Source organism: Capsicum annuum, chromosome 1 (genome assembly GCF_002878395.1).
Source record: "Capsicum annuum cultivar UCD-10X-F1 chromosome 1, UCD10Xv1.1, whole genome shotgun sequence".
NCBI classification, from domain to species: domain Eukaryota; kingdom Viridiplantae; phylum Streptophyta; class Magnoliopsida; order Solanales; family Solanaceae; genus Capsicum; species Capsicum annuum.
The window spans coordinates 28,062,493-28,086,083 of record NC_061111.1 but is presented as its reverse complement, the minus strand read 5'-3'; the positions used below and the strand labels follow the sequence as shown (position 1 = coordinate 28,086,083).

General features: G+C 36.1%; 1 long non-coding RNA gene across 3 annotated transcripts; it reads left to right on the top strand.

The window, feature by feature from the left end:
• Positions 1–1,134: 1,134 nt before the first annotated feature.
• On the top strand, positions 1,135–23,363 carry LOC107870317. 3 transcript variants are annotated; one of them, XR_007052646.1, is made up of 6 exons: positions 1,376–1,688; positions 12,577–12,636; positions 16,005–16,224; positions 17,298–17,670; positions 18,313–18,505; positions 22,996–23,363. It is a non-coding gene; the product is annotated as an uncharacterized LOC107870317 (long non-coding RNA). The 3 variants fall into 3 exon arrangements; XR_007052648.1 differs by lacking the exon at positions 16,005–16,224 and having other exon boundaries at positions 1,377–1,688; XR_007052650.1 differs by lacking the exons at positions 16,005–16,224; positions 17,298–17,670; positions 18,313–18,505 and having other exon boundaries at positions 1,135–1,688.
• The last annotated feature ends 228 nt before the right edge of the window (positions 23,364–23,591 follow it).

Genomic DNA, 23,591 nt, shown 5'->3' with positions numbered 1-23,591 from the left:
TCAGAAAAGGATCAAAAATACCCCTGAGCTATCTGAAATGACTCAAAAATATTCCTCTGTTAAATATTTGGCTAAAAAATACCCCTCCCTTTAATGAAATTCTACCAAACATGCCACCTAGATAAAAAAAACCACGTGACTATGCCACATTACCATTCACATATAAAATGTTAGTATTTTTTAATTATATGACATTCATTTCTTCTTTATTTTTATTTTTTTGTAAAGCAGTGAAATGAAAAAATCAAAAAAATAATCTTTTGCTAATTACTTCATTAGTGTTTTAAAAGTTCTAGATTTCACCTTTTCAGTAGTGTTTTAAAAGTTCTAAATTTCATTTTGTTATTGTCGTTTGGGATGAGGGATTGCTTGATCTTGATCTGATGTTGATTCGAAGGAGGAGCTAGAATTTCAACTTTTAAGCTAGCAAATGTTGATGTACTAATAATTGAGTTGAATTTACTACATGCAAATTCTTTTTCAAAATAAATCAATTCCTTTTAACACTTGTTTAATCATTTGAAATGAATTCATTTTTCTAAACTCACTTTTGATAAATAATCTTATTATTTTTAGAACAAGTTTGAAAACAAGTAAAATGATACTTAATATTGATAAATTATTCTTTAATTGTGTCATTCATTAACTTTTTGAAGATGTGTGTCACATTCAAAGATTCATTAATTTTAGATTAGATGAGGTATTTATTAAATCATTTTAACATAAACATTTTGAGTAAAAGCTAGCAAAGCCAAACACATCTTTTGAGTAACTAATTTGAAGTTTAGTTTGAAATTTGTTATTTTTACGAGTAAATCTTAATTTTAACTTTTATACTGGCTAATAATTAATGGGTTTATCAGTTTAATAAGACTCTTTTGCTGGGTTTCACACTTTTAAACCTATTAACAGAAAAAAACTTATTTTTTATATGATCAAAGAAATTTGATAATAGCGATGTTACATTTAATAAATTTTTTCAAAAAAAGTATTATGTAACCACCATTTATCTACTTTGATTAAAAATTAAAAACTCAAGTTTTGTCTGTTTCACTGACGTTTTTAAATAAAAATAAAAATAAAAATAAAGAAAAAAGGAATGTCATATAATTAAAAAATACTAACATTTTATATGTGGATAGTAATGTAGCAATGTAGGTGACATATTTGGTGGAATTTCGTAAAGGGAGGGGTATTTTTGAGCTAAATATTTAATAAAAGAGTATTTTTGAGTCATTTCAGATAGTTCAGGGGTATTTTTGATATTTTTCTGAATTCTGTTAGAGGGAGGGGTATTTTTTAACTAAATATTTAACGAACTAGTATTTTCGAGCAAAATATTTTAAAGTTATTTCAGATAGTTCGGTGGTATTTTTTTAGCGTTATTTGTTCTAGAAATGAAAAAGGAAAGTGAAGAGAAAAGGAGAAGGGGGAAGTTGCATCTACACTTGAATCATCACCTTCGTCCTTGATGAACGATGGAACTCAGACGATGCTCTGGTGAAATCACGACATTGATAGGTAATAGATTGGCTAAATCACTCCAATTAGTAGTCGTTGGTTCACAATGCAGCAAGCTCGAGTAGATATCACAAGGGGCACTTAAACCTCTCACAAGCGCCATGATTCTATCTCGAAGAACACTCCTTCAGCACTGCTCATATCAACAATGTCGTTTTCAATCATTGGTAAGCTCAGCCACTCTAATTCCTTTTTTAGATCTTGTGATAATCAAAGAAGATAATTGGTCTCATCGCTTAACAGGTTGAGCTCCGATTGGAGTTGATACCACTGTTTAGGGACAAGATCTATCAACTCTCTAACCTTCCCTTGCTCAAAGTATTTGTATGCTACTTTTAACAATTTGCCTTTGATCCACTGTATACAAATCCATTTTGTCTACTGTCATTGTATGTTGTTTGATGTCCTGGCTGTAAAGTTTTTATTTTGACCCTTCCTTATGCGTAAATTTGGTATCTGATTCTTGTCTATGTTGATAATTGTTTTTCCTCCATTTGGTACCTCCTAATAATTAGTGTAACCAATAGAGCTTTTACAAACAAAAAACTTGAATTGCAAAAAAAAAACTGCCAATTTTCCCTCTCTCAAGATGTGTCACTTGCATCATTCTTGGAACACTCCTAATAAGATTAATTCCCTTTACTTCCATCGAAATATTTCAAGGTACTTCCTATCATCGAAGACATTTTTTAAAGTAAGTTAATCTGTCTCTAGAATAATAGGTAGCATGTTATGTGCCACAAAATATTCAAATCCATCTCTCAAAGCAATAACTACAACCTCTAACACATAACCTTCACCGGTTAACTTTGTTTCAGCATACACCATATCTCCATGTCATTTTTGATATAAAAGGCACTGGACCAGATGTAACGACTTGATTTTTGGTGATTCTTGTCAAATAATTATTTTTATTTGCTTTGATCATTTTACCCCACTCCGTAGTTGCTTTGTGGATTTATGGGGTGTGGGGATGATTAACAACGTTCACAATGCCGTTCGGTGTGATTTATGTAAATTTTTTATTTTTGGTGGATATAACGGCTCTATAGTTGACTTCGGTCAACACCTATTGATCTATGTATCGGATGACAAAACAGACTGTGCTAACTGATTCGGAACGTCAACTTTAGATCGGTAACTTAGTTGGTATGGTTTTATGGCTTTTATATCTCATTTCGACCATCGATTTGGAAAGTTGCGAAATTGGGTATCGAGGGTCAATTTTGTGAAAATGATATGTTTTTGAAATCTTATACCGCCATTGAGTCTGGAAGGTCAAATTAGGATTAGTAGTGGGGTTGGTTTGGATTCGTGGCCTTTAGATCTCATATCGATCCTTGATTCGAAAATAGTATTAGTAGGATCCCGGAGGTCAATTTTATGATAATGACCTTTTTTTCATAAATTTGATGATGCTATTGGATCTGAAACGTGTTTTACAATCTAATTTCACTATTGGATCATGTTCATAGGGATTTTGAATGAGTTCCGGGGGTTAAAAATAAGTTTTTGACATTGCTGGTGTTAGTGTGTTCGCTAAAGCGAATCTTTAACCGTTTGACTGGGTCGCTTAAGCAGAAATTTGGTTGCTTAAGCGGCATTTTGACCCTGGTGACCATTGCTAAGTATAAGACCCAAAATCATATTTTTGACATTTTGGGAGTTAAGAAGCTCCGATTTTGACGATTTTCTATGCGTTTTTATCGTAGAATCATTGTCTATCAATTTAGAAATCTATTCTTCCCATTTCTCATGAACTTACATTTTATTTTTTGTGATTCCATCCAAATTTGTGAACCAAACTCCCATTTTCACCATTTTTGGGGCTTGTGAGCTTGGATTTGGATGATTCAAAAGGGATTTTTGAGATTTCTTCCATGGGTAAGTTTTTAATCTTATAATTATCATTTTTCTCTCAATTTCATCTTCAAAACTACTTCAAATTCTTGATTTTTAAGATGAGTTTTGGAGGTTTGCCGATAACGCTTGAAAAAGGTTTTTCTTCGATTTAAACCTCGTTTTTAACTCGTTTTTGTATTGGTTTTCAGTTGTAGACTCCTATTAATATGGGTAATATGTTTCTAAAATAAAATTATGGTTTTACCTTTCTTTTTTAATAATCCATTTTGAGGGTCCATTTGATCCCAAACGACAACAACAACAAACCCAGTGTATTCCCACACAGTGGGGTCTGGGGAGGATAAAATGTACGTAGTCCATACCGCTATCCCCGAAGAAGTAGAGAGACTATTTCCGATAGACCCTCTGCTCAAGATAAAAAAAAGGGTAATGAAACGTGAAGCAGGATGGGTCCATTTGATCCCGATTCAAAAATAGGCAATATGGATATTGTTGACTTTCTTTTGACCTATAGATAATATATTTGTATGTTTTAATTGATTCAGGGTCCGTTCATGAGGGGGAAAACTCTATATTTAAGGCTTTTTGGATTGGTTCTCAGCATTCGAGATAAGTTATGGCTTAATTTTCTTCAAACTAGGATGGGTAGTTAATATTGGTATAAAATCATGTTATAGGTATGAGAATCAATCATGAAAATGATATTATTATTGTGTTGTGCCCATGTGAGGGCCTATATTATTGTTATTTGGTGGTTTTGAGACATTATTTTCTATGTGTGACCGTGTGGGGTCTTATATGATGTTGTTGGCCTTGTGTATGTGTATTTGGTTGTATCTTCTTTGATGAAAAAACCTAAATTGGAGTTTATGTGGTATCAATGGCATATTATTGTGTATTTCTACTCTATTGGCATATGGATTACATTGGGTTCATGGATGGTTGAAATATTGAGTGAATTTTGGCTCACATGGTTTGTGTATTGGTTGGATTTGAAATTTCTCATTCTAGTTAGTTGTGAGCATTACATCCTAATATCACATACATTCATGAAATATTGGTACCACCGTAGAAATACTAGTAACACTGACTTTTTCTGACAAAAAATGTGACTTCTTTAAAAACCCTCCATCGATGGATGTGCCGGAGAGGAGTTATGGATATTGGTATTGGATTTGATTGAATATGGATTAACGGACCCCATGGGTCCTACCTCTGGAGCACAACCCGATTGGTGTATACGGAGGTTGTGCGACAATCTCGTGCATCTTATCATCGTCATTATCATCTTTATTGCATATCATATCATTGTGCTTATTCTATTTTGTATTATCGTCTTGACGTGACATATGTCTCTGTGTACTTTTTTTATACTTGTATGTGTGATATTTGTATACTTGTGCTTCTTTCTCATATTTGGGTGTGGTATATGTGAGTATTGTCGAATTGTTAGTGGAGAAGTGTGGGCTACTATTTGGGACATTTTCTGATTGCAGGTGATGTGCCTATAGTGTGTATTTTGTATACTTTATTTTCTACTTTGCTCAGTTGGCCTATGATACCTACTGAGTATAAGTGGACCGTACTCTTCCTACTACACCCTTTCGGTGAAGATTCAGGTTCGAGTATGTCGTACGATAATTGATTCAGGCGATATTGGAAGTCTATTCGAGATAACAATTGATCCATGCATCTATGCATCTGGAGTTGACTACTAGCTTTTCTTATCTAGACTATGTCTTATTTGTATTCAGAGACAAAGTTGTTCCTTTTTAGACATCTTATTATATTTTGAATTCGGGTTGTATTACTTAGTTCTTACAATGTGACACCAAGTTTTGGGATATTGTATGGTATCTTTAGTTGTTTATTTCCCATTTTTGCTATATATGTTTGGTATGACCTTGTTCTAAGAGTCTTGCCTTGGGTTTTGGTAATATCTTTTATTTTATATCAATTTGTGTGATAGTATTACTTGTCAAGGCTTGCCACGACAAATGTTATCATGACCTTTGATTTTTAGATCGTGACAAATTGGTATCAAAGTAGCTAGGTTCATTGGTCTCAACAGTGTAAGAACGAGATATCTAATAGAGTATTGTGGATCAGTACGTCGAAGTTTGTATCTATCATTGAGATGCTATAAGATGTCTTTAGGAAACTTCTCTTATTTTGTTCCTCATTATGCAGATCTTTCATACCTTGTGTTCTAAATAGTGTTTCACTCTTTTTTGTGCCTATATCTGAGTATGGTATTCTGAGATTAGGAGTTCAGCCTTTGTCTATGTTACCTCTTCATGTTGGGTATCAGCTAGCCAAATTTACTATGTCTGCTCTTATTGCGAGTACAATTATATCTTTTAAGGATCAGAAAAGGTTTGAGAGATTCACTCACTTAGGTCCTCCTAGGTTCAGTGGTGTTATAGGCGAAGATGCCTATGAGTTCTTGATTGACTATCTTGAGAAGTTGCTTAACCTTGGTTCGCTTGAGTCGCATGGGATTTCTTATACTACTTATCAGTTGAGAGATGCAGCTAGAGATTGGTGGAGGTCACTTGTTAGTTGTAAACCTCTTGACTCTCCATAAATAACTTAGGATCAATTTGTTAAGGGTGTTTTTGGAGAGGTTTGTGTCTTACAGTCTGAGGGATCAGATGAGAGATGAGTTTGATCACTTAGAGCATGGCTACGTGACTATTACAGAGTATGAAACATGTTTTCATGCCTTGTCTAGATATTCTTATGCCATCATTGCTACCAAGTCTGATAAGATTTAGAAGTTCATAAAGGAGTTGGATGTTTCACTTCAGCTAGCTACGACTCAGATGGTACTATATGGAGCATCATTTCATCATTTCGGAGTATAGTGGATCAAGCTAGGATGACTGAGACTATTCTTTGAGGATTTTAGAGAGACGCCAAAAAGGTGCGCCATTAGGTCGAGTTCAGAGGTTGAACTTCTTGAGGTGGGGATTCTAGAGGTTTCCATAGGTATCATGGTTGGCCCGTGCAGGAAGCTTTGCAGAGCTCAAGTAGTGGGTCTTCTAGTTCAGCAACTTCGGATGGTTGTTCTAGCTCAGTCATACCTCCTTCTATTGAGTCTGGCCACAGAGTTTGCTTTGTGTGTGATGAGGTTGGACATGTGGCCGAGGACTGTCCCCGTCATGTTTTCAAAGTTACTTCTATTTCAGATGTGAGAAGTAGAGGTGCTACTAGAGATATGCGGGGCAGAGGTAGTGGTGACCGTGGTGGTTGTTGCGGGGCTACTCAGCAAAGTGATAGTCGTGGACATTGCTATGCTATACCCGCCAGACTAGAGGTAGAGGCTTCTGGCGTTGTTATTATAGGTATTGTTCCTGTCTATTTCAAATCTACAACTGTGTTATTTGATTTGGGATCAACCTTCTCCTATGTGTTTGTATATTATGCTTCGAGTTTTGATTCTTCTAGTGAGCCTCTTGCCATTCCTATTCATATATCTACCCCTTTAGGAGATTCTGTAGTGGTAGATCGAGTGTACCGATCCTGTGTTGTGACTTTTGATGGGTGTGAGACTTAGGTAAACTTGTTTGTCTTCGATATAGTAGATTTTAACGTCATCTTGGGTATAAATTGGTTGGCTCCTTACCATTCTAACCTAGATTGTATGCTAAGACTGTGCCTTTAGCTCCATGAGGTGTGCCATGGATAGCTTGGAAGGGGGTGCTTCATTTGGGTTCCAAGAGAGTTATATCTTTTCTTGAGGCTCGTTGCTTGGTTGAGAGGGGGTGTTTTTCTTATTTGGCTTATATTTGTGATACTGGTATTGCTTCACCTCTTTCTTTGGATTCTAGTCGTATTGTCCGTGAGTTCATAGATGTTTTCCCTATGGATTTGTCCGGTATGCCTCCAAATCATGATATTGACTTTGTCATTGATGTTGAGTCGGGCACCAAGCCTATTTCTTTTCCTCTTTATAGGATGGCCCCATTCATGTTGATGAAATTGAAGGATCAGTTACAGGAGCTATAGGGTAAGTGATTTATTCGACCTAGAATATCACCTTAGGGTGCGCCTGTTTTGTTTATGAAGAAAATGGATGGGTTTATGTGTATGTGTATTGATTATCAATTGTTAAACAAGGTGACGGTTAAGAATAAATATCCTCTTCCTCGTATTGATGATTTGTTTGATCAGCTTCAGGGTGCTTCGATGTTTTTAACTATGGATTTGAGGTCTGGGTATCGCTAGTTGAGGATTAGAGCTTTGGATATTCTAAAGACAACTTCTCAGACTCGATAGGTTATTATAAGTTATGGACATGTCCTTTGGGTTGACCAATTCCCCAGCAGCATTCGTGGAGTTGATGAACTTGGTATTTCAACTGTATCTCAACTCCTTTGTTATTGTATTTATAGATGATATCTTGGTTTACTCCAATAGTGAGGCGGATCATGAGGAGCATCTACAGATTGTGCTTCAGAGATTGAGGGATGAGAATTTGTATGCAAAGTTTTTCAAGTGTGAGTTTTAGTTGGAGTTGATTTCTTTCTTGGGTCATGTGGTGACTAAGGATTGTATTATGGTCGATCTGGCCAAGATTGCAACAGTTCGTGATTAGGCTAGGCTTACTTCTCCTATAGCGATTCAGAATTTTGTTGGTTTTGCAGGTTACTATCGATATTTTATTGAGGGTTTTTCATCTATCGCAACTCCGTTGACCAAGTTGATTCCAAAGAAGATGTCTTTTCAGTGATCCAATACTTGTGAGGTGAGCTTTCAAAAGCTCAAGAATTTGTTGACATCAGCTCCTATCTTGACTTTGCCCAAAGAGGGTATGTGATTTATCGTCTTTTGTGATGCCTCGGTGTTGGTTTAGGTCTTGTGTTGATGCAAGAGGCTAAGGTGATTGCGTATACTTCTTGTTATTTGAATCCCCATGATAGGAATTACCGTACCCATGATTTGGAGTAGTGTGTGGACGTTTTTGCTTTGAAGTTGTAAAGGCACTACTTGTACGGAGTTTGTTGTGATGTTTTCTTGGATCATCGTAGTCTTCAATATTTCTTTACCCAGTTAGATCTTAATATGAGGTAGTGGCATTGACTTGAGTTGCTTAAGGATTATGATCTTACTATTCTCTATTATTCGAGAAAGAATATTGTGGTTGCGGATGCCTTGAGTCGAAAGTCGACAAGCATGATTATTTTGGCACATCTTTTGACCTGGGAGAGGCCTTTGGCCTTATAGGTTCACTCTTTGGCTAACCAGATAGTTAGGCTTGATATTTCAAAACCTAGGTGTGTTTTGGCATCAGTGGAGGCTAGGTCTTCTTTGATGAAGCAGATTCGGGCTCATAAGTTTGATGATGTTGGATTGAGAATGATTCAGGGTAAGGTGTTGATTGGTGAGGCTAAGGAATCCTCACTTACTTCAAATGGTTTTTTGAGGATTGGAGGCCAGATTAGATTAATTTTAGAGGAGGCTCATTGTTCTAGCTATTCCATCTATCAAGAAGTGACTAAGATGTATCATGACCTGAGGAAGCATTACTGATGGGGTGGTATGAGGAAAGATGTAGTAGATTTTGTGGCTTGTTGCCTATGTTGCCAGCAGGTGAAAGTAAAGCACTTGAGACTCGGTGGTTTGTTTCAGATGTTACCCATTCCCGAGTGGAAATGGGACGGATCACTATAGACTTTGTGACTGGGTTGCCTCATACTTCGTGGTTTGGATAATGTTTGGGTCATCGTGGATTAATTGACCAAATCTGCTTATTTTATTTCTATTCAGGCTTCTTTCAGTGCTGAGTGGTTGGCCCATATCTATTTTCTTGAGATAGTGTATCTTCATGGTGTGCCAATGTCTATCATCTCGGATTGAGGTTCAGTGTTCAAATCTCACTTTTGAAAGGCTTTTCAAGAAGAGTTGGGTACCCGAAGTGATCTTAGCACATCTTTCACCATGGTCAGTCAGAGCGGACTATTCAGGTTTTGGAAAATATGTTCCACACTTGTGTGATGGACTTTGGTTATTAGTGGGAGTTGCATTTGACTTTGGCGGAGTTTGCGTATAATAATAGCTACCATTCTAGTATTGAGATAGCTCATTTCGGCTTTGTATGGTAGGTGTTGTTGCTCCCCAGTGGGTTGGTTTGAGGTTTTTGACATTAGACCTCGATGTACGGACTTGTTTTGTGAGTCCTTGTATAGAATTTGGGTTATTCAGGATGTATTACAAGCGGCTCAATGTAGGCAAAAGTGCTATGCAAATCGTAGACTTCGTGCCTTGAGTTTTAGTGTTGGTGATCGAGTATTCTATCGTGTGTCGCCCATAAAGGGCGTGATGAGATTTAGAAAGATGGGCAAGCTTAACCCTAGGTATATTGGACCTTTTGAGATTCTTCGGACTGTTGGAGATGTGACTTATGAGTTAGCATTGCCCCTAGATCTATCAGCTATTCACCAGTTTTTTTTCATGCTTCGATGTTATATTCCGGATGAGTCTCATGTCATTCATTGGGACTCAATTCAGTTGGATGAGAGGTTGTCCGTTGTTGAGGAGCCCATCTCTATTCTAGCCAGGGATGTTATACGATTGCATTCTAGAGATTTCCAGTAGTTAAGGTCCAGTGGAGACATCGACCATAATAAGGATACTTGGGAGGTCGAGTTTGATATGCGTAGTAGTTATCCCCAACTTTTTATTGTTTTCGGTATTTCTCTTGCCTTTAGTACGAGGACGAACTATATTTTTAGTGGTGAATGATGTAATAACTTGATTTTGGGTGATTCTTTTGAAATATTTATTTCTATTTGATTGACCATTTTACCCTTCCCCGTGGTTGCTTTATGATATTTCTAGAGTGTGGGATGATTGCCACGTTTTTCAATATCCTTCGGTGTGATTTATATGAATTTGTGGTTTTTGGTGGTTATAAAGGTTCTGTAGTTGACTTAGTCAAAATTTATTAATTTGTGTATCGGATGATAAAACGGACTATGCCAGCCGATTTGGAACATCGATTTTAAGTTGGTAACATGGTTGGTATGATTTTATGATTGTTATATCCCATTTCGACCCTCGATTCGAAAAGTTGTGAAATTGGGTAAGAGGATCAATTTTGTGAAAATGACATTTTTTTGAAAATTTGATATCGCACTTGAGTCAGAAGTTTGAATTTAGATTTGTAGCGGGGTGGGTTCGGATTTACGGCGTTTATATCCCATTTCGACCCTTGATTCGAAATAGTATTAACAGGGTCCCGGGTGTCAATTTGTGTCAATGACCTTTTTTTCATAAACTTGATGATTTTATTGGATTCGGAATGTGTTTTACAATCAAATTCACTATTGGATCATTGTTCATAGGGTTCCAAATGAGTTTCAGGGGTCGAAATAAGTTTTTGATTTTGTTGATGCTGGTGGGTTCGTGAAAGCGACCCTTTGACCGGGTTGCTTAAGCAAAAATTTGGCCCCTTAAGCAATATTTTGACCCTTTGACCATTGCTGAGTATAAGACCCAAATTCGTATTTTTGATATTTTGGAAGCTAGGAAGCTTCGACTTTGACGACTTTTGATGTGTCTTTCCGATAGAATCACTGACTATAATTTAGAGCTCTATTTTTCCCATTTCCCAAGAACTTTTATTTTGTTTTTTGTGATTTTGAACCAAGCTATCAAAACTTCATTTTCACCATTTTTAAGGCTTAGGAACTCAGATTCAGACAATTCAAAAGGGGGTTTTGAGATTTCTTCCATGAGTAAGTTTCTAATCTTATAATTATCATTTTTATCTCGATTTCATCTCCAAAACAATTTCAAGTTCTTGATTTTTATTTCATCTTCAAAACAACTTCAAATTCTTGATTTTTAAAATGAGTTTTGGGGGTTTTGCTAGTAAAGCTTTAGTGTTTTTTTATTTGAGCCTTGTTTTTGACTCATTCTCGCATGAGTTTTTAGTTGTGGACCTCTATGAGTATGGAAAACATGTTTCTAAAATAAAATTATGATTTTACCTTTCTTTTTTAAAAATCCATTTCGAGGGTTCGTTTTGATCCCGACTTAGAAATAGGCAACATAGATATCGTTGGCTTTGTTTTGATGTGTAAATTCTACATTTGTATGTTTTAGTTGATTCTGATTCTGTTCGTGAGGAAAAAGCTCTAGATTGAAGTCTTTTTAGATCGATTTTCTTCATTTGGGGTAGGTTATGGCTTAACTTTCTTCAAATTAGGCTGGTAGTTAATATTGGTATAAAATCATGTTACGGGTATAGTAATCAATCATGAAAATAATATTGTTATTATGTTGTGCCCGTGTGGGGGCCTATATTGTTGTTATTTAATGATTTTGAGACATTATTTGCTGTGTGATCGTGTGGGTCCTTATATGATATCGTTGGCCTTGTGTATGTGTATTTGGTTGTATCTTTTTTGATAAAAAAAGCCTAAATTGGATTTTATGTGGTATCAATGGCGTATTACAGTGTATTTTTATTGGCATATGGATTATATTGGGTTCATGGATGGTTGGAATATTGAGTGGATTTTGGCTTACGTGGTTTGTATATTGATTGGATTTGGAAATTCTCATTCTATTTGGTTTTGAGCATTATATCCTCATATCACATACATTCATCAGACATTGGTACCACTATGAAAATACTGGAAACACTCACTTTTTTTTGATAGAAAATGTGACATCTTTAAAAATTCTCTATCGATGGATGTGCCGGAGAGGAGTTATGTATATTTGTATTAGATTTGATTGTATATGAATTGACGAACCCCCATGGGTCTTACCTCGTGAGCACAACTCGATAGGTGTATATGGAGGTTGTGCGACAACTTAGTGTATCACATCATCATCATCATCTTTTTCTTCATTGCATATCATATATATTGTGCTCATTGTGTATTGTATTATCATCTTGATGTGACATCTGTCTATATCTACTTATTTTTTCATAATTGTTTGTTTGATATCTGTATACTTGTGCTTCTTTCTCGTGTTTGTGTGTGGTATATGTGAATATCATAGAACTATTAGAGGAGACGGTGTGGGCTACCGTTTGGGACATTTTCTAATTATAGGTGTCGTGTCCATAGTGTGTCTTTTTTATACTTTATTTTCTACTTTGTTCAGTTGGCCTATTATACCTACTGAATACAAGTGGACGGTACTCATCCCTACTGCGCCCTTTTAGTGCAGATCTAGATTCGAGTGCAGCGCACGATAGTTGATTCAGGCGATACTAGGAGTTTATTCGAGGTAATAGTTGATCCCTGCATCCAAAGTTGACTACTACCTTTTCTTTTCTAGACTATATCTTATTTGTATTCTGAGATAGAATTGTTCCTTTTTAGATATCCTATGTATAGTTTTACTTTGGATTATATTAGTTAGTTCTTACACTGTGACCCAATTAGTTAGTTCTTACACTGTTACACCAGGTTTTGAGATATTGTATGGTATCTTTAGCTGTGTATTTCCCATTTTTGCTATATGTGTGGTTTGACTCTGTTCTAAGAGTCTTGTCTTGGATTTTGGGATTATCTTTCATTTTATATTAGTTTGGGTGATAGGCTTACTTGTCAAGACTTGTCGCGACAAGTGCTATCATGATCCTTGATTTTTGGATCGTGACAATATAGGTCCAAGTTTGCCTTTACAAGCTTCATCAGAGTTACATTTAAAACCACCTACATTAGGCATATTTCATCTAACCTCTCTAGTCACCAGAAGAGGAGTGTATTCCTCATAGTATCGTACCATCAAAGCCCAACTGTTATGAATCCCTTTCAACTAAAGGTGTATTGTTGTAGCAAACAAATGAATGTTTCTTTTTAGTTCAATCATCAAATCCTACAAAGACATTACCACCATGATAAATCACATTTCTTCTTTTTCAAACATGCCAAATACCATAGCTGGAATAAATTTGAAAATGGGCTTTAATTTTGGAGCACAATCAGCCTGCCACTACTTAAAATGGTATTTTTCAACTGTGAAAATGGGACAGTAATTCCAGGACCATTTGTAAGGCTTTTCCATACCACCTTAGTGTCATAACATTCTCAAAACAAGTGTTCAAATGTTTTTTCTTCTTACTGCAATATCAACATATTATGCCCTCCATCATCTTCATTTTAATTAGAACCTCTCCAATTGGTATTCTTCTCTTATACACTATCGACAATAGAAAAACAATCTTGAATGGGAGTCCTTTGACCCAAATGTCGGAGAAAACATCATGTTTTTCCTTCTTCTCTCACTAAGTTCCATGCACTTGCAACATTGAATCACCCACTAGTAGTCAAACTCCACCAATCTATATCCCATTCTCCACCCTCCCTATTTACCTTCAGTTTCTCAATAACATGAGCACAAATTTCAATAGGTAGCAGTTGCTACAAGAGTGGTGCATTCCAACTATCTTCATGCATTAGTCGATTGATCTCTTCAAATCCTTCCTGCAGTTCATTAGTAATAGGTAAAACATAGTTTAACGCCCCCCCAATTGAGTCCAGTTATCATACCATCTACTAGAACTCCCACACCATGGTTCCCACTAGATTTCTTGGCCAGAGAAATCTCTTGCTTCTAGCATATACATTCGGGTTTGTGAACCACCCCTCTATTCTACTACTTGTGGTCTATGTCTCTTGCAGTATTTAATCCACATAAAATTTATCCACACTGACTTTTTTATCCCGAAATTCCACCATAATTTATCAAAAAGGGATTTAGACACATCAAATAGAGACCTGAATCCTTGTCCATTTTCATCTTTGGGGAAATAGACCTCAGACCAGGCTACCCAATGTTTACTCCTTTCATCCTCCTTAAAGTTCCAAAGGAACCTTACAAAAATTCTATGCAAGTCAAGAATTACACACTTGGGAGGAATAATGATAGAACGTAAATAAATGAAAATGCTTTGCAACACGTTATTAATTAATACATACTTCTCACAAAAAGACAAAAGCTTACCCTTTCAAGCTTGAAGTTTATTCTGCACTTTTTTCACCAACTCAACAAAATCAATCTTCCTCCTCTTGGCATGTCCAATTGGATATCCAAGATAACTTAAAGGGAATTTTCCTTTACTAAAACCAGTCACATCCTCTACTTCCTGAAAATTGTGCCAACAGTTTTATGAAATATAAAAAAAGAACTTTTTTTTTATTTCTCGTATTCATTTAGTGTGTTCATCACAATTTGCAGAATCCCTTTTTCAGCTGTACAAAAGATGATGGTGTCATCAGCATTAGATAAATGACTGATACTGTCACTCCACTTAAGCATTCCAAAACTTTTAAACTCCTTGTTTAAAAATAAATCACTTAGGGCTTTAGAGAGTACCTCGGCAGTAATAATGAATAAAGCAGGAGATAATGGATCCCCTTTCTTAACTCCTCGAGTTGTGTGAAAGAAACCATGTACCTGGCCATTAGTGAGCACTGAGTATTAATTATAACCTCCAAATCTTATCTACCATCAAATTATCAAAACCTGTAGCTTCTAAATCTTTCATCAAAAACCTCCAGTCCATCCTATCATAAACCTTTGCCATATCTAATTTGATTACCATATTGTCAGGCTTTCCACTTTTCCTGATATCGTAAATGATATCTTGAGCCAATAACACATTCTCTATCATACTCTTACCCTTCACAAAATCTGATTGTTTTTGTTAAATAAGTTTTTGAACTATCATCTCCATTCTATCATGAATCAGCCTGGAAATATCTTGGTTTAAAAAATTACTCAGACTAATTGGTATTAAGTCAGAGAAAGTGACTACATTCTCTTTTTTCGGTAATAAAATCAAATTAGTGTCGGTATTGATTTAGGCAAAGTACAACCTACAAAGAAACACTTTACCACCTCAACAATGTCTGCTCTCACTATACTGCAGCATCTCTGGTAAAATTTCCATGTGAATCCATCTGGCCTATTGGCACCATCTCCATTTAGCTTAAATACTACTTTTTTAGCTTCTTTTTCTATTGGCATAGCATTAAGAAGTTAGTTATCTTCTTTTGTAACAATGGAAAAGATTTTGCTGACCGGATGTAACTCATAATTGTTAGTTTCAGAAGAGAATTGATCTTGAAAGAACTCAATAGCTTCAACAGCTACTACCTCATGTCCTTCAACCCATCCTCCATTTTTTTTCAATTCTATTAATATGTAATCTCTTCCTTCTACTATTTACCAAGTTATGAAAAAAACTGAATGTTCCTATCACCTTCAGAAAATTATTGTATTCCTGTTTTTTGCCTCTAGTGTTCTTTCTCATAATGTAGATACTTCCTTAATTCAGCCCTAGCCTTTTATAATACCATCTTGTTCTCTGCAGAGAGAAGTTCTTCAAACAAGTCTTCTTTTATCATCACAATTTCTTCCCTGATAATTAATTGCTTAAAAATATCTCCAAACCTTCCTTTGCTCCATTTGGCTAGTGTAAGTTTTGCGTTCTTCATCTTCCGCTTCAGGCTAACAAATATGTCCTCTGTACCAGTATACCTCCAATTTTCTTTCAGCACATTTTTACAATCAGTAGCTTCAACCTAAAATTGTAAGAATCTAAAAGATCTAGAAGCTTGAATAAATTGTCCACCATAACTCAGCAGCAAAGGAGCAAGGTCAGACCCTTGGGAAGTTGAATGGAGAAAAGAAAGATTTGAGAAGGAGTTGAAAGAAAAGGCTAAGAAAAGAGAAAAAGAAGAATATGCTATGGTAGCTACTTGGGGAGTAGTCTCAGAAGAATCAATCAGATGAGGAAGAGATTGATGAAACTGCTCTCATGGCCATTGGAGATTCAGACATGGAAGAAGAAATAGCACCTCTGAGGTAAGTGTTCTTGAACTTAAAAACTAGTTGCAACTATTATCTAAAGAAAAACTTGTTTCTCTGAAGAGTGCTTTAATTGATGACTTCCAAGAAGTAACTTCTGATAAGGATGAGCTGTTCAACAGTCTTGCAAGTCTAAAGTTTGATCTAATTGGTATGGAAACTTGCAAAAACAATGTTGAAAAAGAAATGACACTCTTAAGGAACAAGTCAGTCAACTTGGTTCTTCAAATCTGATTCTAAAATTTGAAATCCTAAAACTGACTCTCTCTGAAAAAAAGAAAAAATAATGAAAAATGCTGAACAAGTGAAAATTGAGGCTGAGTTTATTATGGTCAAACAAGAATGCAATGATGAAAAGAACAAGGGAGAAAAGTTAAGTCAACAAATTTCAAAACTAAAACTGGATCTTGAGATGGCTACCAGATGGACAAATTCCTCAAGAATTGTTCATCAATTGAGTGAAAAAACTCACAATGAAAAGGCTGGATTAGGTTTTCATAAGATTCACAATGTCACTAAGAATCTATGCTATATATGTGGCAACCATTATCATCATACTACTGAATGTCCTATTGCCGCTAAGAGCAGATCTAGGATCACAATGCTGGCTATGAAATCTGACTTCATGAAAATCCAGGGAAATAAAATAAATAACAGATCTGGTCAGAGGAAGAGTTTGCACAACCTGTTGCCTCAATGGGCTAGAAGAAATCTGATCCACCCTATTCCTCATATAAAAGGACCCAAGCTTGTCTGGGTTCTAAAATGTAACCCCTTATTTCTTTTGCAGGAGAAAGTGAAAGGAAGCAAGAAGCACTGGTACTTCGATAGTGCTTGCTCAAGACACATGACTGGTGATAAGAAAAAATTCCTTTCACTCTCCAAAATAAGTGGAGGGGAAGTGTTTCTTGGTGATGACAAAAAGGGAACTATTACAAGAGTTAGAAAGATTGGGACCTCTAAATCAAAGGCACTGGAAGATGTCTACCTTGTGGAAGGATTGAAGCACAATCTTCTTAGCATATCGTAACTTTGTGATAAAGGTAACACTGTCATTTTTACTTCTGCAGGTGTTGAAGTCAAAAGGGCAGATACAAAGGAGGTGGTACTTACTGCAAAAATACAGAAGAATGTGTACAAAGTAAACATACCAGCAACAAGGCTAACTTGTTTGAGCGTGATGGAAAATGATCCCCTCCAATGGCACAAAAGACTTGGACATGCAAGTCTAAAATAATTAAACAAACTTTCTTCCAAAGACATAGTGTTGGGCTTGCCCAAAACTAAGTTCAAAGATGAGAAGGTTTGCAGTGCTTGTGTAAAGGGGAAGCATGTAAGGTCCTCATTCAAATCAAAGAACCAGGTCAGCAATGTCAAGTGCCTCGACCTGGTCCATATGAATCTTTGTGGACCAATGAGAATTCAAAGTACAGGGGGAAAAAGGTATGTCCTTGTAATTGTTGATGATTATTCTAGGTTTACCTGGACACTCTTTTTAGCTTCCAAAGAAGATGCTTTTGATGTCTTCTCCGTAATCATTAAGAAAATGGAAAAGAAGCTAGGCACTTTCCTACTTTCCATGAGATTTGATCATGGCACAGAATTTGAAAATGCAAAATTTTTAAAATTCTGTTCCACAAATGGTATAGATCACAATTTCTCTGCTCCTAGAACACCTCAACATAATGGAGTAGTAGAAAGAAAAAATAGGACTTTGGAAGAAATGGCTAGAACAATGATGCTTGCAGGAAATCTTGCAAGAAATCTATGGGCTGGAGTAATTATTACTGCTGCATATATCATAAATAGATGCATGATTAGGCCTATTCTAGAGAAGCCCCCCTATGAATTACTAAAAAGAATAAAGCCTAATATTTCTCACTTAAGAACCTTTGGCTGCTAGTGTTTTATTCATAACAATGGGAAGATAATTTAGGAAAATTTGATGCTAGAAGTGATGAGGAAATCTTCCTAGGATATGCGCTTCATAGAAAAACTTACAGGGTCTTAAATAACAAAACAAATTATGTTGAGGAAAGTGTGCATATGGTATTTGATGAATCTTATGCTAATACTAACATGCAGGAAGAAAGTGACTCTGAAGAACAGTCAATGAAACATGATGCACATTCAGGTCTATCGATTGGAGAAACTGAATCTGGAGGCACCTCAACAAAGGGAACTGGAGGCATTCAGACAGGGGAACTGAATCACCATCTACTCCTGCTTAAACTATTCATGGCGATCCTATCATTTCTTAAAAATTGATCCAAAAAAGGTACATCTATCAAAGATCTCATTTTATAGAAAATATTCTCACCGATCTCATTTCAGGAATTACCATAAGATCAGGATTGAGAAGTTTGTGCCTTCAAAGCCTTCTTGTCCATGATTGAACTAAAAAAGGTATATGAAGCACTCCTTGATGCTAATTGTATCATAGCCATACGAGAAGAGCTCAATCATTTTGAAAGAAGCAAGGTCTGATACTTAGTTCCACCTCCAAAAGACAGAACTGTGATTGGAACTAAGTGGGTATACAGAAACAAAGTTGATGAACATGGAACAGTTACAAGGAACAAAGCCAGATTGGTGGGTCCAAGGATAGAATCGGGAAGAAGGCATAGATTTTGATGAGACTTTTGCACTTGTGGCAAGACTTAAGGCTATCAGGCTTCTTGTGGCCTTTGCTGCTTACAAGGAATTCATATTGTACCAAATGGATGTTAAGAGAGAATTCTTGAATAGGATTCTTAAAGAGGATGTGTATGTGAAACCGACTCCTGGTTTTGAATGTAAGGAACTTCCTGACTATGTGTACAAGCTTGATAAGGCGTTGTATGGATTGAAACAAGCTCCAAGAGCTTGGAATGAACGTTTTTCAAAATTACTGTTGGAGCATAGACATACTAGAAGTAAAATTGACAACACTTTGTTTTTAAAGACTAATGGGAAGATTTGTTGATAGTGCAGGTATATGTTGATGATATCATATTTGGATTAACAAACATCGACACGACTCATGACTTTGCCAAACTCATGAGTTGTGAATTTGAGATGAGTATAATGGGAAGACCTAACCTTTTTCTTGGGCCTGTAAATTCAACAATCACCTTCTGGAACCCTGATTCATCAACAAAGTATGTGAGAGAACTTCTCAAAAAATTCTCCATGGAGGAAGCCAAGGAAATCAGCACACCAATTGCCACTACTACTAAGTTGGATATGGATAAAACAGGTCCATCTGTGGATCAAAAGTTGTTTAGACGGATGATTGGGTCACTGATATATCTCCCAAAACGCAAACTTGATATTGTGTTCAATGTAGGATTGTGTGCAAGGTTTCAAGCAAATCCCAAGGAGTCTAATCTAAAGGATGTGAAGAGGATCTTCAGATATCTCAAGGGAACCACTGATCTTGGATTGTGGTACCCTAAAGGGAGAAATTTTAAGTTGGTAGGTTACTTTGATGTTGACTATGTAGGGTATTTAGTGGACAGGAAAAGCACTACTAGTATGATACACTTTCTTGGATATGTCTAATTACCTGGTCCACTAAGAAACAAAACTCAGTAGTTTTGTCCATTGTGAGTATGTTGCTGCTGGTTCTTGTTGTGCCCATTGTTGTGGATCAAGCAATAACTCATGGATTTTGCTATGGATGTAGGTTGTGTTCCTATCTTTTGTGATAATACAAGTGCCATCAATGTTGCTAAAGCTCCTATGCAGCATAAAAGAACTAAACATATAGATATCAGACACCATTTTCTTAGAGATAACGTTGAAAAGGGTCTTATATCAATTATGTTTTATTCTACTGAGGACCAAATAGCAAATATTTTTACTAAGGCATTGAGTAGAGAGCACTTTGAAAAGAACAGATTAGAGTTAGGGATGATTAAGATTGCATGAACTCCCCTCGACGATTGATTAGAAATCTTAGTTTTGTTTATGACCTAGCTAAAATATTGAGTAATTTAGTCTTGCACATTAAATTGTGTGTCCTAATTCCAGAGTTTTGAATGAACTGACAAATTTATGTATTTAATTGTGCAGAAATACTAGTTCATATAAGTGATTTTAGCTGTGTTTTGAAATCCACCAGGTATGATCTCCATTAATCTTTTTAAATTTAGCCTGATGGAACAGCTAAGCTTATTTGGTCCCCGAACTAATTGCCTCTGTAACAATCAAGTCTCTAGAGTCCATCTTCGTTTAAAATACAGCAACCGTTGTCCCATTATACATCTACTTCATCTAAAATTCCTTCATCGCTACATCTTATATATCACTCCCTCACCAATCAACTCTCACACTGCTATTTTTCTTTCCATTAAGAGTGTGTTTCCACTTCCTTCTCAATGACTTTCTCTTCATCTTTTTTCGATGATTTACATTCAGACCTCTCTCCTACTTTTTTGCAAATCAGCAAAAGGAGGCGGGTTGCAACTCCTGTTACCCCTACCTCTTTCACTCCAGAAGTGTTGTGTGGTTCAATAAGATTAGGCAAATCAGTGAAGCATTCTACAGTTAAACCTTCTTCATAGTTGGATCAGTCATAGTCTATCCTTCCTGTCAAGAAACGAGTTATAAAACTTGTTCCTTATGATTCCTCAGATTCTGATGAAAATCAAGATGGCATGGTTCAGCGAGAACCCAACTTTAAAATTAAGGAAAATTCTGGACTAATGGGGAGTCCTGCTAATCCTGTGCAATGGTTGAAAAATATGTTGGCGGAATTGGTTCTAGAAAAAACAGTGAAACGTAAAACATTGAGAAAAGGTCAGTCTACTTCCTGGGAAGTTGCTAAAACTGAAATCCTCCTTGCTCGAACTGCTCATAATAGTGAAAAAGAGGAGCTTCTTTCTAAGATTGATGCTCTCCAGAGCGTTCTTGCTAAGAAGAGTGATGCATTGGCTCATCATGAGGCTGAGAAAATATTGCTTCTTGCCAAAATCAATTCCCTTCTAGCTGATCTTACTCGTGCACGTGCTTACAGTGACCACCGAACCACCTAGTTGTTCTTGTTCCCTCCACCTTCACCAACTCTTAAAGCCCTAGGATTATATTTTGTTTTATCTAGTTGTTTTTGGATTGATTATTTGTTTTCATATGTTGGTGATTTGAATAATATGTCTTCTTTTGCTTGATTAAACTCAGTTTTTGTGCACTCTTATGCATGAATTGTCTTGCCTTTCTGGTTCTGCTTGTTTTAGTGATAGTCCTAGTGGCCATGAGTTATCCAATGCCTGTTTTGGTCTAGGTATATCTTGAATCAGCTTTTCGATGATGTCAAAAGGGGAAAAATGAGTTGTTCAATGTTTATAACCTAATGCCTAATCAGTATCATTTTTTTAGTGTTGTTTCTTGACTAAGTGTTTCAGGGACTTAAAGTTTGTCATCATAAAAAAGGGGGAATTTGTTAGATCAATAAAGTTTTGATGATTGACATATAAATAAAACATGTTACTCAAGCTGTTCCAAACACATGAAGACAGAAGTTGATCTCACTGGATGACACAGAATAATTTGCTTAAAGTCAGGAATGGATAAGCCTTCTCAATGAAATCATACTCACGTGTGAGAAAAAAGAAGTTGTAGTTGAATGCAACACCTTATTGATAAGCTGTAGAGAGAGTTTCACTTAAACGAGGAGATCAAGTTGAAGAAGGAGTTTTATCAATGCAAGGAGTTGTACTCGAAGAAGGACTTTTAGTTGACAACAAACTCTATTGAATTAAAGAGTTCAAAGCAAAGTAGAAGACCAAGGACGTTGAAAGACTCTTTGAAGAGTTGTTATATATCAACGGAGTAACTTATTTCGTTACTCATGCACTTAAAAAGATAGAAACACATCAACGAATTATCAGTGAAGTTCCAAAGCTTGAAGCATCAAAGTTGAAGTTGTTCCTAGTACTTAGAGTTAAGGAGTCTTAGACTTTGTGTATCAGGTTGGTTCTTGAGTTATATTGTTTTCTAGTCTCAGTAAAGTATAAACTGAGTTAGGAGCATTGTCTTCAAGTTTGGGAACTCGAAGACTTGGGAACACTCACCTTGGGAAGGTTTGTGTTTTTGTAGATATAGGAGTTAGAGTTTAATTCCTAGATTACAAGAGTCTTGTAATTTGTTGATTGTTGAGGCTTAATTGCTTTAGTGGAGTTGGGATTAAATACTGTAGAGGTACATGTCATGGTTTTTCAAGCCTCTTTGAGCCGGGTGTTTTTCACCTAAACATCAATGTGCAAATTTACTTGCTGCTTTAGCCAGATAGGAACACGGTAGTCAACCTGTTCCATTGATAGGCAACTGCTAGGGTAAAATAAGTAATCAGAAGGGCTTGTAATCTAACATTGTAGCTGATTATCCTTGTTGCTAACTTCTCTACTTGCCTGACTGATTTATGATGCTACCTTACCAACTTGTTGCTGCTTCACCTGGTATGCCCTGCCTGACATATCTATAAAATATCTTTTTATATTTGTGACTCAAATTTGTGTTCCTCTTATTCCATCAATTCCATGTCAACCGTATTAATTACCCCTTAGGTGCTATGAAATGCCTTTTGTACCCACTTCTTTGTGTTGCTGATGTGGGATTTCTCTTTGTTGGGATGAAAACAGCATGAGTATGTTGAATATCTTAATCTCCTACGCCAAATCTTTTGTATCCTCCTGTAAGGAATTGAATTTATTGGAAGTAAGCACTTTTCTTGAGTTGGTTTTGTTGAGCTACTTGCAGTTTTGTTGACAGTCTTCATCTCCATTGTAGACTTTCTACTCTCCACCACTGTCCATTCATCCAGATCACCAACTACCTTGAAACAAGATACCGTTCTTGGAGGGTAATTGTTGGAACCATAAGGTGTTGATGCAGCTGGAGCAGTTGCATGATCATTCACTTCAATTTCCCTGTTATTTTCATCATTCTTGTAATAATTCCTCAAGTTAGGGTTCAACTTTCTGCACCCCTCTTCATTATGTCCTTGTAATCTATACGTCTTGCAATATTTAGGCAAGGCATCATATTGCACTCTTAACATTTGTCATGCGTTTTCTCCGGTAGCTTCATCAACTATGACCATATGTATGAACTTGTGCAAATTTGCAGCAAGATCCACGTGGACCTTCACTCTTGTACATTTGGGTCTAATTTTATGAATCGCAGCCATATCCAACAGGAGAGGCTTCCCAATAGAGAAGCCACAAAAAAAAACTCTTTAACAAAATATGTGGGTAATAGATTCCGGAAAAAAACCCAAGTTACAGCTTGAGTAATTTTTCATCCACCCTGAAATTGGGATTATAAATTAGAGGCCTTATTGAAAAAGAAACAACATGTTTGTTTTTTATTTGATACACATTTTT